This window comes from Dipodomys ordii, unplaced genomic scaffold (genome assembly GCF_000151885.1).
Source record: "Dipodomys ordii isolate 6190 unplaced genomic scaffold, Dord_2.0 Scaffold371, whole genome shotgun sequence".
Lineage (NCBI taxonomy): Eukaryota > Metazoa > Chordata > Mammalia > Rodentia > Heteromyidae > Dipodomys > Dipodomys ordii.
Window position 1 is genome coordinate 223171 of NW_012267587.1, and position 13661 is coordinate 236831.

Sequence of the window (13661 nt, forward strand, 5' to 3'; positions counted from 1 at the left end):
TCTCTACATCAAACTTTTGGTAACAAACATTTAAGTTAGAATGCACATATAAAGATTTTGTCTTGGTTTTGCTCAGACCCCATGGACAAGTGAAGAAAAGATGGTTAGCTGTGGATGCTCCAGGTAGTGATTTTCTCAAAGTACTGACAACTTTATAACAGGGACTTCATACAAGGATGTTTCTGATCCAGAAACTTGAACAAAAAAAATTTAAAAGAACCTCAGAATTCATTGAGGAAACAGAAAAGAGAGGTTAGGGTAAGATGTTTCTCAAAGGAGTGGGAAAAATGTACACTTAATACTATGCTAATTATGGGAGGAAAAATGACCTAGAGGTGGACAACACTAAAGATATAAGTGCTCAAGGTAATGGAAGGAGGCCTTGGGTGGTCCCTGAGGTTCTAATGAAAATCCTATGAGAGCCTTGTTCAGTACCCACTGTGCTCAGTATCCTGGCTTCTGTCCCTTCCAGTCACTGTGAGATGCATCATTCCAGGTTAACCTCAGGAAGAAACAAGGATTCACCTAAAATCCTGCTCTCTCATTGGGATCAAGATTGCTTGGGAACTGGAGGTTTTGGGTTAAATATTTAGATCTCTGGAGAGCAGACTCTTCAGGGTCATGACTTTGGGTTATATGAATTGCCCCGGCTGATGATATCACAATGTTCTGTAACATGGATGTGACTATGTTTGTGTACTTTATCCAGTAACATTCAATGAATGGCTATTGAAAATAATCTAATTTAGAGTTGAAATCTTTGAAGAAAGGCAGACCTCTTCTAAAGCCTAACTTTGGATATTGATACAGGATGAACCTTGTGGTAGGACCATTGACATTCTGAAAAATTATAGAACTTAACCCACTCTTAGTGATTAGGTCTAGGGTGGATATGTACCCAAATCATGGTTCACCACTTTTCTTCTCAGGACATAGGAGCCTTTAGAATGAGCTGAAACTAAACATCCTGTCATTCACCCCTGGGAGTGGCTGTGAAATAAAGTGCAATCCATAAGGGAAGATCAACAAAATTGCTTATACACATCTGGACAGAATAGACTGAAAAGATTCTTTCTCCTACATCTGTGCACACAGTAGAAGACCATTGTTTTCTCATTCAAATATATTGGTATTCTGGGATCTTAAATGATCACTATTGACTCCTTCTTTTCTTATGATACTGTTTCAAGTATATTGAAATATTCGGCCACATTTTATATGTTGAGATCTCTCTTTGAATGTCTAATTCCTACAGATGTGGACCACATTGTCCTACATAGTAACTTGAACCTCTGCAAGGACCTATGAACTAGTCAGAAATATAAAGGTATATGCATGTCTATTCACATGACAAAAGATACCAAACTATTTGTGACAATTTATCATTACCCAAGCTTTAAGACATTTCAATATCAACTTCAATTGCCAGACAATGACTATACCCTATGGAGTATTTCAGATTCCTATAGGAGTAGAAACTTTCCTGCATGAAGGCCAAAGAACCCATTTTAAAAAATATCTTCCCAGGCCTTGAAGTTCTTTCTACTCAGGACCTGGGTACTGTCCCTGAGATTTTGTAATAAAGGAACAAAAGTGATGACAGTCTATCGACATGATTCACAGCACTACTTGTGGGAAATTAGGTGAAAACAGTCTCAGAGCATTTCCTACCTAGTTGGCCTTTCAATTGTGATTTTAAAACTCATACTCTTGAGCAATTAAGAATTCCAATGTGAAGCACCAGTGCCCTGTTAGATCAGATCTTAATTACTTGATCCAAGCAGGACTCATGGTTTCCACAGAATAAGATAAAAAATTCATATAGACATATGCAAAGGTCCTTTTGCAATCTCAGTTGAGGTCTGTTTACCTATCATTCTGTAAACCACATCCAAATTCTTTCACTAAATATTTGAAAGAATGCATTGTTTGCACAGATCATATTCGTGGTCCTCACATTGAATTCAGGGACAAAATTTGTGAGGCTTCCTTCACCTTCTATACCAGATGCCCTTTTGTATCACTGATTTTTCACCTTAGAGTCTTGCTTCTTTGTCTGGGCCTTTCAACACACTAATTTTATACTTACATATCACAAGTAACAAATAAGAGAGGCACATATGACCAGATCCATCCTTTTATTGGCTAAGAAACCATATTCATGAAGCTTTTGCATTGGGTGGCCTACAAATACTACCTTTCTAATTTCAGCCTCCTGAATAGCTAAGATTCCACACATGAGGGAATGTCATTGCTCATTTTAATTGCAGGTTTTAAATTAAAAGAAAGAAAGTGTACTTTACCAACTCAGTGAGCAGTAAGTCCCTTAAATTTTGAGCTCAAGCAAAAGTATTTGCCAAATGATAATATTGAATGACACCATCCCCACTCAACACGATGAGAGGATGAGAAATGTTGGCTCAAAGAAAGCTGAAGAGTGAAGAATGGTTTCCCTTCACATCTAGCTTACCTCTTCCATGAAGGATTTCTCTGTATAATTTATAGATGTTTTCTGACAAAGATTTTCCTACATTGGGCTTCTTTCCTGGGTGAATGTTCTAATACTTGCTGAAGGTTGGCTTCTGGTTGAAAGACTTCCTCTCATGTTTATATTTACAGAGATTCTCTCATGTATCCAGGTCTCTGATACCTGTACAGATGGGACTTTGGGCAAAATGTTTTCTATACTCATAATTTCTTTCCTGTCTCTGCTCTCACATATGCTGAATACTCAGTTCTGATTGAAAGTCATTTCACATATGTTCTATGCACTACTTTCTTTTCTCCTATGTGAGTCAGTTCTCTGATGAACATGAGGTATTTCTTTCTGATCAAAGGATTTCCACATTTGTAATATTTTTCATTTTATTTTATTTTTTTGTGAACATACTGTACAGAGGGGTTACAATTACATGGGCAAGATAATGAGTACATTATCAAGCATTGCAGCCTCCTTCTTTGCTTACCCTTCACATCCCTTCCCAGCCTCCCCCCACTCCACCACGCTATTCTCCCCCCCCCACCAAAGTTGTAAAGTTGATTTTCGACTTGACAACTTGTACTTCTCATTGTTGCAACAGGTTCACCTGTATGCTTAAATGACTTGATTTTCCCCTTCTCCTCCACAAATTATACTGACATCAAATATAGTGAAAGCAGGAATTATACTGTGGGGGAGGGACATACAAAGCAACAAAGAAATAATCTTATAAATGCATTAGAAAGAAATGCATGAAAGAAAAGAAGAAAAACAGCTGGGCACTGGTGGCTCATGCCTGTAATCCTAGCTACAAAGGAGGCTGAGATCTGAGGATCGGGGTTCAAAGCCAGCCCGGGCAGGAGAGACCGTGAGACTCCCATCTCCAATAAACCACCAGAAAACTGGAAGTGGCACTGTGGCTCAAGTGGGAGAGTGCTCGCCTTGAGCTGAAGAGCTGAGGGACAATGCCCAAGCCCAGAGTTCAAGCCCCACCACCGACAAAAAAAAGAAAAGAAAAGAAAACATTTAAATACATAGCTAAGGGTTCATTTTCCTAACACCACATTATCTGACCTTTTCTGCTTGACTCATACATATACTAGATATTGCAAATAATAGGTCCTATGGTTTCCCTTATTCACATTTGTAATATTTTTAAGATTACTCGCTGTGTGCGTCCTATGAACTTGGACCCATGAATACTTGGTAAAGGACTTTCCACAATTGTTACATTTGTATATTCTCGCCTGTGTCTGTTCTCTGATGCAAACTGAGTTAGGACTTTTTCTTGAAAACCTTTCCGTTTATTTTTCCTACATAGGATTTCTCTCCTCCTTGTTTGTGAGAGTGTGTGTGTGTGTGTGTGTCTCTGTGTTTTGTGTGTTTTATGATGAACCCTGAGCTGTGTCTTACAAGTCAAAGACGTTCCCATTTGGTAAAATCCTAAGTTATTTCATTTGTGTGAATCAACTTATGTGTGTTAAGCTGTGACCTCCAGGTCTTTCCACACTGGTTGCATTCATAAGGTTTCTCTCCTTGTGCTCTGTGATGGAGGTTAAGTTGTGCCTTCCAGGTGAAAGAATTTCCATGCCTGCTACATACATAACATTTCTCTCTGGTAGGTTTTTTTCTGATGGACAGAAAGGTGTATGTTCTGAGTGAAAGACTTTCCACATAGCTTGCTTTCATAAAATTTCTCTCCTGTGTGTGCTCTCTGGTTGACAGTAATGTATAGATCTTGGCTGAAATAATTTCAACACATATGACATTCATAAGGTTTCTTTCCTGTGTGTTTTCTGATGGGCAGTAAGGTATGATTTCTTGGTGAAAGACTTTCCACACACGTTACATTAATAAGGTTTCATTCCTGCATGTGTTCTCTGGTGGACAGTAAGGTTTGACTTATTGGTGAAAGACTTTCCACACATGTTACATTCATAAGGTTTATCTCCTGTGTGTGTTCTGTGGTGGACAGTAAAGTGCAGCTTCTGGGTGAAAGACTTTCCACACACATTACATTCATAAGATTTGTTTCCTATGTGTGTTCTCTGGTGAATAGTAAGGGGTGACTTATGTGTGAAAGACTTTCCACACATATTACATTCATAAGGTTTCTCTCCTGTGTGTGTTCTCTGGTGGTCAGTAAGGTTTCACTTCTTGGTGAAAGACTTTTCACACATGTTACATTCATAAGGTTTCTCGCCTGTGTGTCTTCTCTGGTGGAAAGTGAGAGTTGTCTTCTGGGTGAAAGACTTTCCACACATGTTACATTCATAAGGTTTCTTTCCTGTGTGTATTCTCTGATGGACAGTGAGAGGTGACTTCTTGGTGAAAGACTTTCCACACATATTACATTCATAAGGTTTCTCTCCTGTGTGTGTTCTCTGGTGTACAGTAAGGTCTGATTTCTTGATGAAAGACTTTCCACACATGTTACATTCATAAGGTTTCTCTCCTGTGTGTGTTCTGTGGTGGTCAGTAAGATATGTCTTGCAGGTGAAAGACTTTCCACAAATGTTACATTCAAAAGGTTTCTCTTCTGTGTGTGTTCTCTGGTGGACAGTAAGGTATGCCTTACTGGTGAAAATCTTTCCACACATTTTACTTTCATATGGTTTCTCTCCTGTGTGTGTTCTCTGAGGGACAATAGGGTGTGTTTTCTCAGTGAAAGACCTTTTACATTGTTTATATTCTTCAACTACAGAAGACACCTGGGGACTACGTACAGCACACATCTTACCAGGTTCACTGAAAACACCCATGTTCTGACACCCAGTGAGCTTTTCTGTCCTTATCCCTAAGGAGTTCCCATTATTCTTAATCGGTTCTAACTTCTGTTTTGAGCTCAAATTAAAACTTCTTATAAGTCTCACTTTTACCTCCTCTGGGTTAATATTCATGACTGCTACTTCAGAGAGATACTTATTGTGACTCTCCTGACAGGTGCTAATCACATCCTCCATTACTGGGACATCTAAAATGCATAACAGAAAAATAGACAAAAACATAAATGAGATCCATAAATTCCTTACTGTAAAGGTATTTTCTCACATTTTAACTGTTACAAGATTTTCAAATATCAAAGCATTGTTTTATGCAGAATATAATCTTGTCTCTGCAACGTACTAACTATGAATGTAGTACTGACATTTTAAAATGGAAAATAATGTTTTTGTGTATTTCAGATTTTTCTATTTTTTTCTAGGAAATATTTACTGAAATTATTCATCAACGTACTCTTAATGCTTCCATTCTGAATCTCACTCTATGCCCAGAACAACTTATAAGCTATTGTCCTGATGAGAGAATAGCAGCACTACCATTCTCCTATTTTCCTCCTAGCTGCATAATACTGGTTTAAAAGAAAATGAGATCTCCTTTTGTACATTTCTTATTGTCTTTTTCTCTTTAAGAATGACTTCTGCCGGGCGCTGGTGGCTCACGCCTGTAATCCTACCTACTCAGGAGGCTGAGATCTGAGGATCACAGTTCAAAGCCAGCCCAGGCAGGGGAGACCGTGAGACTCCTATCTCCAATAAAAAACCAGAAAACCGGAAGTGGCGCTGTAGCTCAAGTGGTAGAGTGCTCGCCTTGAGCTGAAGAGCTGAGGGACAGCGCCCAGGCCCAGAGTTCAAGTCCCACGACCGACAAAAAAAAGAAAAAGAATTACTTCTCTACAGACAATGAATTCCTAACATTAAATACACTGGCACACCAAAGTCAGTTTGCCTCCATGTGAATATTGGATTGACAGTTCCTTGAGACAAAGGATCACCTAGTTCTCTGCCACACATGACTGAGGGGCACTAGGAATAGTATTGCTCTGTACAGCTCAAGATAAACAGACCAACTGGGCTCTGGACCCATCATCACCATTCAAGATGCTTTAACTCACCTGTAAAATTCTTGTCTGAGGCTTCTCTTATCCAGGGATCTGCACCTTGTTCCAGCATCACAATCAATTTAGGTTTAGGTACACAGTGTCCTATGATTAAGAAATACTGGAGAATTATTGCTCTTGCTAGGTCATCATTAACGTAAGGTCGCAGACATCCTGTTCACAAGGTTGGTCCTAAATCTGGTTCCTCAATTGTTTTTTGGGGGTTGGGGGTCCAGTTCTGGGGCCTAAACTCTGGTTCTGGGCACAGTCCGGCAGATCTTCAGCTCAAGGCTAGCACTGTATCACATGAGTCACATCGCCAATTCCGGCTTTTTTTTTTCCTGCTTATGTGGTGCTGAGGAATCCAACACAGGGCCTCATGCATGGAAGGCAATTCCTCTGCCGCTGAGCCACCTTCCCAGCCCATGGTTTCTCAATTCTTAACAGCTCCATGGTGGAGTAGCATCCAGCTTTGGGTTTATTTTGCCAACTGTGTGGCTTGAACTCAGCTCTTTTGCTAAAAGATATCATTCTACTAGTTTGAGTCTTGGCTACATTTCTAGTTTTTGAATGGTTAATTGGAGATAAGAGTCTCATGGTCAATTTTCTACATCTGCTGGTTTCAAACGGAAACCTTCAGGTGTCAGCCTCTGGAGTATATAGGATTGGTAGCTTGGAGCACTAAATCCTGTAGCAGGTTTGGCTTACAAATACACACTTTTACTTATTGATTTCCAGAGCATACTGTAAGTAGTAATGTATGTTCTATTCTAGACTGTAGATCCACCTACAATAATTACCCAAGTCTGGGAAGTCAGTCTCCTGTTAGTGGATCATAGCTTAGAACTTTTGTCCAACTATTGATTTGCCTTCTTAAAGAACGAGAATAAAATTAACTCTTGTGTTACATATAATGAAGTTGAAGTTTCCCTTAGAAAAAAATAACACTTCCCATGGCCTGGATCTTTTTTTTTTTTTTTTTTTTTTTTAGAAATTGTAATGGTCCAAATGCTTACACCTGTAATCCTACAGTTAGGAGGTGAGATCAGAAGAGGCAGGCTTGAAACCAACCTGGGCACGGAAACTCAGAATATACCCCAAAACAAAAGCTAAAATAGAATTGTGGCTCAAGCATTAGTGTGAAAGACCAACAACACCAAGCTATCAGACTCAAATTTGACTGGCTTATATACTAGCAGTTTTTTACATGGGAATGGACTGGAATCTTCTCCATAAATAGCATAAATAGTCTAATGTCTACTAAAATAAAAGCACTTGATCTTCCAAGTGAAAATAACCTTTGCTCACCGAAGGACATGAGGTTGCTATAGGTCTCCAGCATTATATCTCTATGAAGGGTCCTCTGACCAGAATCCAGATCCTGCCACTCCTTCCAGGTGAAGTTCACAGCCACATCATCAAATGACATCAGCTTCTATAATGGCACATTTCCATCAAGAAATTAGACCTGGGTCATGAGAATTCCAACCTGGAATTTCATTATGTTGCAGGAATGCTTTTGTCTTACATAAAATGTTTGCAGCTAGCTTTGTTAACTATTCACTGGGAGAATTAAATACCAAACTAGAAATATTTGACAATACATAAACCTGTTCATTACAATACACAGATTTGCAGGGCGCTGGTGGCTTATGCCTGTAATCCTAGCTATTCAGGAGGCTGAGGTCTGAGGATCAAGGTTGAAGGCCAGCCCAGGCAGGAAAGTCCATGAGACACTTATCTCCAATAAACCACCAGAAAATGAAAGTAGCACTGTCACTCAAGTGGTAGCACTCACCTTGACCTGAAGAGCTGAGGGAAAATAAACAGACCCAGAATTCAAGCCCCAAGACCAATAAAAAATTAGTTTCCATAATGCATGCAATCACATTTCTGCTGCTAGCAGTAGAGACAAGATAAAAACTCTAAGGAGACAATAATCTGGCATGATAACATTAAGTCTAAGGAGGTGTCTGATAAATTATATTATTATTTTTGATAAAATTTCAGTACATACCAGGGTAAAAATGAATTAAACCAATATTTTTCGTGTTTGACACATACTGCTTCACCATAAATCCTATTTAGACCTTCTATTAACAAGTACTCTCAAAAATAAGCAGCACACATTCAGGATATCACATGGAATACAGAACATAGAACATTGCTAGATCTATGAAAAGCAGTGTCTACATGAATATTAAAAAAAAAAACAGTAACAGTACTCCAGAAAGTAACTAATGATTGATTAGGCCCTTAAAAGATTTAATTGAGTTCCCACATAAAAATATGTGTGGTTTAAAATGTTTGGTTTAAATGCTAAATATTGAAATATGGTCATAGATACCCTGATATTTCCTTCCCATGTAAAAAAGAACTGCTACCATGAAATTTTGTAAACTTTGCCTACATTCTACAATATAAAATAAAGGTGGAGGGAAAAAAATGTTCCTTACAAGGTTTTCATTTTAATAGCCCTTCATGTTCCTTACAAGGTTTTCATTTTAATAGCCCTTCAAGGAACACTCAAGATGACAAAAATGATAAATACGACCAAATGCTCAAAATTATTACATATTCCTGAGTCCTTTCTCCAGTAGATCTCTAAGGTTATATTTTCACTTGTGTTAGTTAATAGTGAAATACCTCAGAGATCAAAATCAATTAATGAGCAAACATCTGTGAGATGTTGTGACAAGTGATATTTCTAATAGAGAACATCTCGTCACTGTATTATTTTTTTTCAACACTAGTTCCAATCTTATACTGGCAGTGAATTAAAATATTCAACAGTAGTGGGAAAGAAAAACAAAACTGAATACCACATGAAATGAAGTTAGAACAACACAAAATCTGGAGAAAACAGATTTTCTTGTAGTGTATCAATTGGTAGAAGGAAGTACTTTTCTGTAGGGAACTCTGAAGTTGAGCTGAAGGGGAAAAGGTTTGAGAGGTTGGAATTCCAGCCTGACACCACTGAGAGAACTGAGAGCTGGCGGCAGAAGGGTTAAAAGAGAATTCTGGAGAGGGTTAAGAGACTGGAGTACAGGCTTTTTCCATACTGTTGGAAAGATAGCCTCTGAAACTGAGCTGCTGTTGACCTTGAAGGCTATGTAAGGTGAACTCCATGTCTGCATTTTCTCTTGAAGCCAGTCTTCTGTCTCAGGAGAATAAGGAAACATGTTTTCCTCACAACCTGTTGTGGCTCTGATTATACTATTAATATAGATACTTCAATTTTGCATGTTATGAATGGTAATCTTCCCTGTGTGAACTCAAGGAACTATGCTAGCTTGCTGGCACCCAGGGACAAAGTGCCAAAGCGCCTTCGAAACCCTGGTTTCCCCTAAGTGTATCTGTTTATGTTTTTGTGTTTCTCTAATTTTCTTTGTTTCTGGAATCCTGTAGAACTCTCTAGGCAACAATTTTCCTATATTATGGGTAAGAAAAATGTCAATCCTAAGAGCCATGTCACCAACATAAAGCTGATCACTAAGAAAATCTTGTTCCAGATAGATCATTTGAAGAAAAGAAACAACTGAGATACATATGGAGGAAAGAGGGATTGAAAAAAGAAAAAAAAAGATAAAAGATAGATACAAAGAGAGAGTAAGAAAAATAACCAACAATAGTGAGTAGAAAATCAAAAATGGAGAGAGAAAATAGAGGAAAGAAATCTTGTGAAAATGCTTTAGAAAACAAACAGGAATGTATAGAAAGACCATAAAGCTTAGCAACAAATATAAGCTAAGTTTCTAATAAGACCAAGACCATGAAGCAGTGCAAGAACTATATATGGAGAGTAATTTAAGTACATATAAGTTAATCATTCCTTAAGAACACATGAAGGTGTGCATGACCACACTATTTCAGCAATTCCAGGAAAATTTTATTGAGATAGTTTAATGTTAATCATGAGGAAGTGATCAGGTGGCAATCTATCCTTCACCTTCCATGAGAAGTAACCTGCTCGGTGTCATTACATCACATAACAGGTGTGACTACATTTTATGACAAGTTGAAACCTAGACATTCTGAAGCCAATCTGAATTCAACTTAGAATATAACCATTCAATCTGCTAAACCTATAAGCAATCTTTATCTGCTAATTTACAAGCCTTCTTTATCCAATTTTGAATATGTTCCTGAGGCTGAATCTGTGTGGTTGGTATTGTTTTTAATTCTTGGACATATTAGGGTGATATAGTGGAATGGAAAACAAATGAAAAATAAAAAAATTAACTCACCAGAGATCCATTCATTCTGTCTTGCTGCTGACAATGAGCAGAAGATTCTGGAAGCATGGCTGGGATTTAAGGGAAATGATGCATTCAGATATGAATCTGTGAGATTTTGGGTCCAGAATTTCCTCTTGCAAACATGATACATGGACTGGAAAACTGTAAATCCTTCTCTTTTTAATTTTTATTTATTTTTTATTGTGAATACGTAAAGCCTTCTTATAAGCTAAGAATTTTTAATGTCTTAGTCAGAGCATTAAAGTGTTTAATAAACACATATCCAGCCCATTTCCTGATAGATAAATATTATTAAACCTACTAATTTATATATTTATTACACACTAAATTGGAAAAAATGAATGTTCCCACTGAAATTATTGAATAATTGAGAGCAAAATCATATATTTCCACTAAAATTCATTCGTTATTACTGAATATACTTCAGGATGTATGAACTCCTTTTTTTCCTTTTTTTTTTTTTTTGCCAGTCCTGGTGCCTGAACTCTGGGCCTGGGTGCTGTCCCTCAGCTCTTCAGCTCAAGGCTAGTGAGCCACAGTACCACTTCCAGCCTTTTCTGATTATGTGGTGCTGAGGAATCGAGCCCAGGGCCTCATGCATTCAAGGCCAGCACTCTACCACTAAGCCAACTTTCCAGCCCATGAACTGCTTTTTTAATGCAAAAGTTTCCTAGGAATCCATTGGATTTTGTGTTCTACCTCATTCATTTACATATTTAAACACCATGGAAAGCATGTATGATGTAACTCAGTAATTTTTACCCAAAGTTAGATAGAAAAATGTATATAGAATATATTTCTGCCAGGCGCTGGTGGCTCACGCCTGTAATCCTAGCTACTCAGGAGGCTGAGATCTGAGGATCCCGATTCAAAGCCAGCCCGGGCAGGAGAGACCATGAGACTCCTATCTCCAATAAACCAGCAGAAAGCCGCTGTAGCTCAAGTGATAGAGTGCTCGCCTTGAACTGAAGAGCTGAGGGACATCGCCCAGGCCTAGAGTTCAAGCCCCATGACCGACAAAAAAAAAAGAATATATTTCTCATGTTATACTATTACAATAATGGGTGTCAAATGGCACATTTCACTCTACCCATTGCACACATATGCAATGATTAGCAATTTGCCATTTAAAATGCTTTGTCCAAAGGACCATGAGTAAAGATGAGGTAACCCAGGTTTGAGAAGTCCCTAACGTTCATTTCCCTAAACAGTCATGCGAAGAACCTTGGCCATCCTAAAGATACAACATAAAATAATCGATATAGGCGTGACACACCTGAAGATAAGTAACAACTACAAAGCATACAATCTTGAGTAAGACATATTACCTCAAGTTGTTTTCTGTGAATTTTCTTTTTAGGCCATATGTCCCAGACCAACACTTTCTGTACTACCAGGCACAACCAACTGATTAGACCTAGCATTAACAAATCCATAGATGGCACACTTAAAGTAAGTTTGCATGATTACATACTAAAAATAACAGTGTTAAAAGGATGAATAAATTAGCAAAAACAGGATTAGGGATTACTACAAGAATAGATACTTTCAGTCATAACAATTACCCCACCATCCCAAACCACAGACTCAGGTACCCTCTCATAACTATGCTCTGGCTTATTCCTCAATCCAGCTCATCACCCCTCCTAGAAATTAGTTTAATCTTGCAACAACACAAAGTGATTGAGAGTGCTGTAGGAAAGAGTACCACGTGAATCTGGTGCTCAGGGAAGTAGCAACAATTTTTGCATAAGGCAAAGGAAGCTAGCAACATCTTCCCCTTCCTTGCTTTTCTGCTTCTTCCCTTTAGGGCTTCTCAGAATTGACAAGGTCTGTCCATTTAGGATGGAGATTCCTATTCATAGGGTGCTCTGCTTCAAACATTGCTAGGCTTCATTCCTAAAAATACAGAACCAGCACTCACTACTCCAATATCCCATGTACAACTGTCTCTAGAAACAGGGTCAAACACAAACAAGTGTGAACTCAAGCCAGGAGATTAAAAACTCAAGCCAAACAGACTAAAATATCTCTAGGAGAAAAAACACAAAATCGCCAAATAAAACTTCAATGTAAGAGGAATCAAGGCAGGCATACACCTCACAATTTCACTAGAATTCTTCCTGTACTCCTCTTACACCTAGGCAAAGCATATAAAGTCACATGAGTTAATAGAAGAATCCCTTGGTCTTGGAGTACAAATGCACAATTCTTGGGCTCTCTGGACAATCACCCAGCTTGCTCTCACACATTTGAACCTCAAGCAAATTATCAACTCCATACTGGAGAAAAGTATGGAGAGGGAAGTATGCGCTTTGGTTCAAGTATCAAGCTCTCCCTCTGAGCTGAGGAGCTCAGGAATGTTGCTTTCAGCCCCAGAGTTCACCCCCCACCAAACAAACAGAAACAGAAAAACAGAAACCCGTGGAGGGGAGACGCCTGCAGCAATCACACAATTTCTACCTGACATCAGTTCCAAAGCCTGAGATTCCTTCGAGTTACAGCTCCCAAGCTCCACTGCACAGAGCTGAGCACCGGCCTCCTGGCTCCCACCTATGGAAGGCAAAACTGTATTTCTGTGCACTTCCAGCAGCAAGGCAAAGGAAAAGAATCCGGAAGACGCAGCCTTAAAACGCCGGTGGTGGGCGGGTTGACGCAGGTGCAAAAGCATCTTCTGCCCCACCTCCACCCTCCAAAAAACAAAAACAACCCAGGACTTTCAAAGAAAATATCCTCCAAGGAGACTACAATTCCCACAATGCTCGGTGCCACCCTCCTACATACCTGGGAACAAGTGTGCTTGTGTGCATTGGGACTTTTCTCTGCCTGCTGTGGAAGTTAAGCTCAGTTTCTTGAAAACCACTATTTCCTCTTGAAATACATAAGACCAACCAGACAATGGATATACATGGGGAGAATTGGCTACATTGGCTTTTCGATTCTTAGTTCTAATAATGAAATTGAGGTTATGAGACGGCATTGCTTATACCATTGTGTTTATTCAATGCCTGCCTTCTGCTGAATGTAAATTATATCTCTGTTT

General features: G+C 38.8%; 1 long non-coding RNA gene and 1 pseudogene across 1 annotated transcript; both read right to left on the reverse strand.

The window, feature by feature from the left end:
• Positions 1–3996: 3996 nt before the first annotated feature.
• LOC106001703 lies at positions 3997–5284 on the reverse strand (annotated as a pseudogene).
• Positions 5285–7715: 2431 nt separating this feature from the next.
• Positions 7716–13181, reverse strand: LOC106001705. Its single transcript, XR_001175852.1, has 3 exons — positions 13082–13181; positions 10607–10665; positions 7716–7794 (listed from the first exon to the last, which is right to left on the reverse strand). It is a non-coding gene; the product is annotated as an uncharacterized LOC106001705 (long non-coding RNA).
• Positions 13182–13661: the final 480 nt, after the last annotated feature.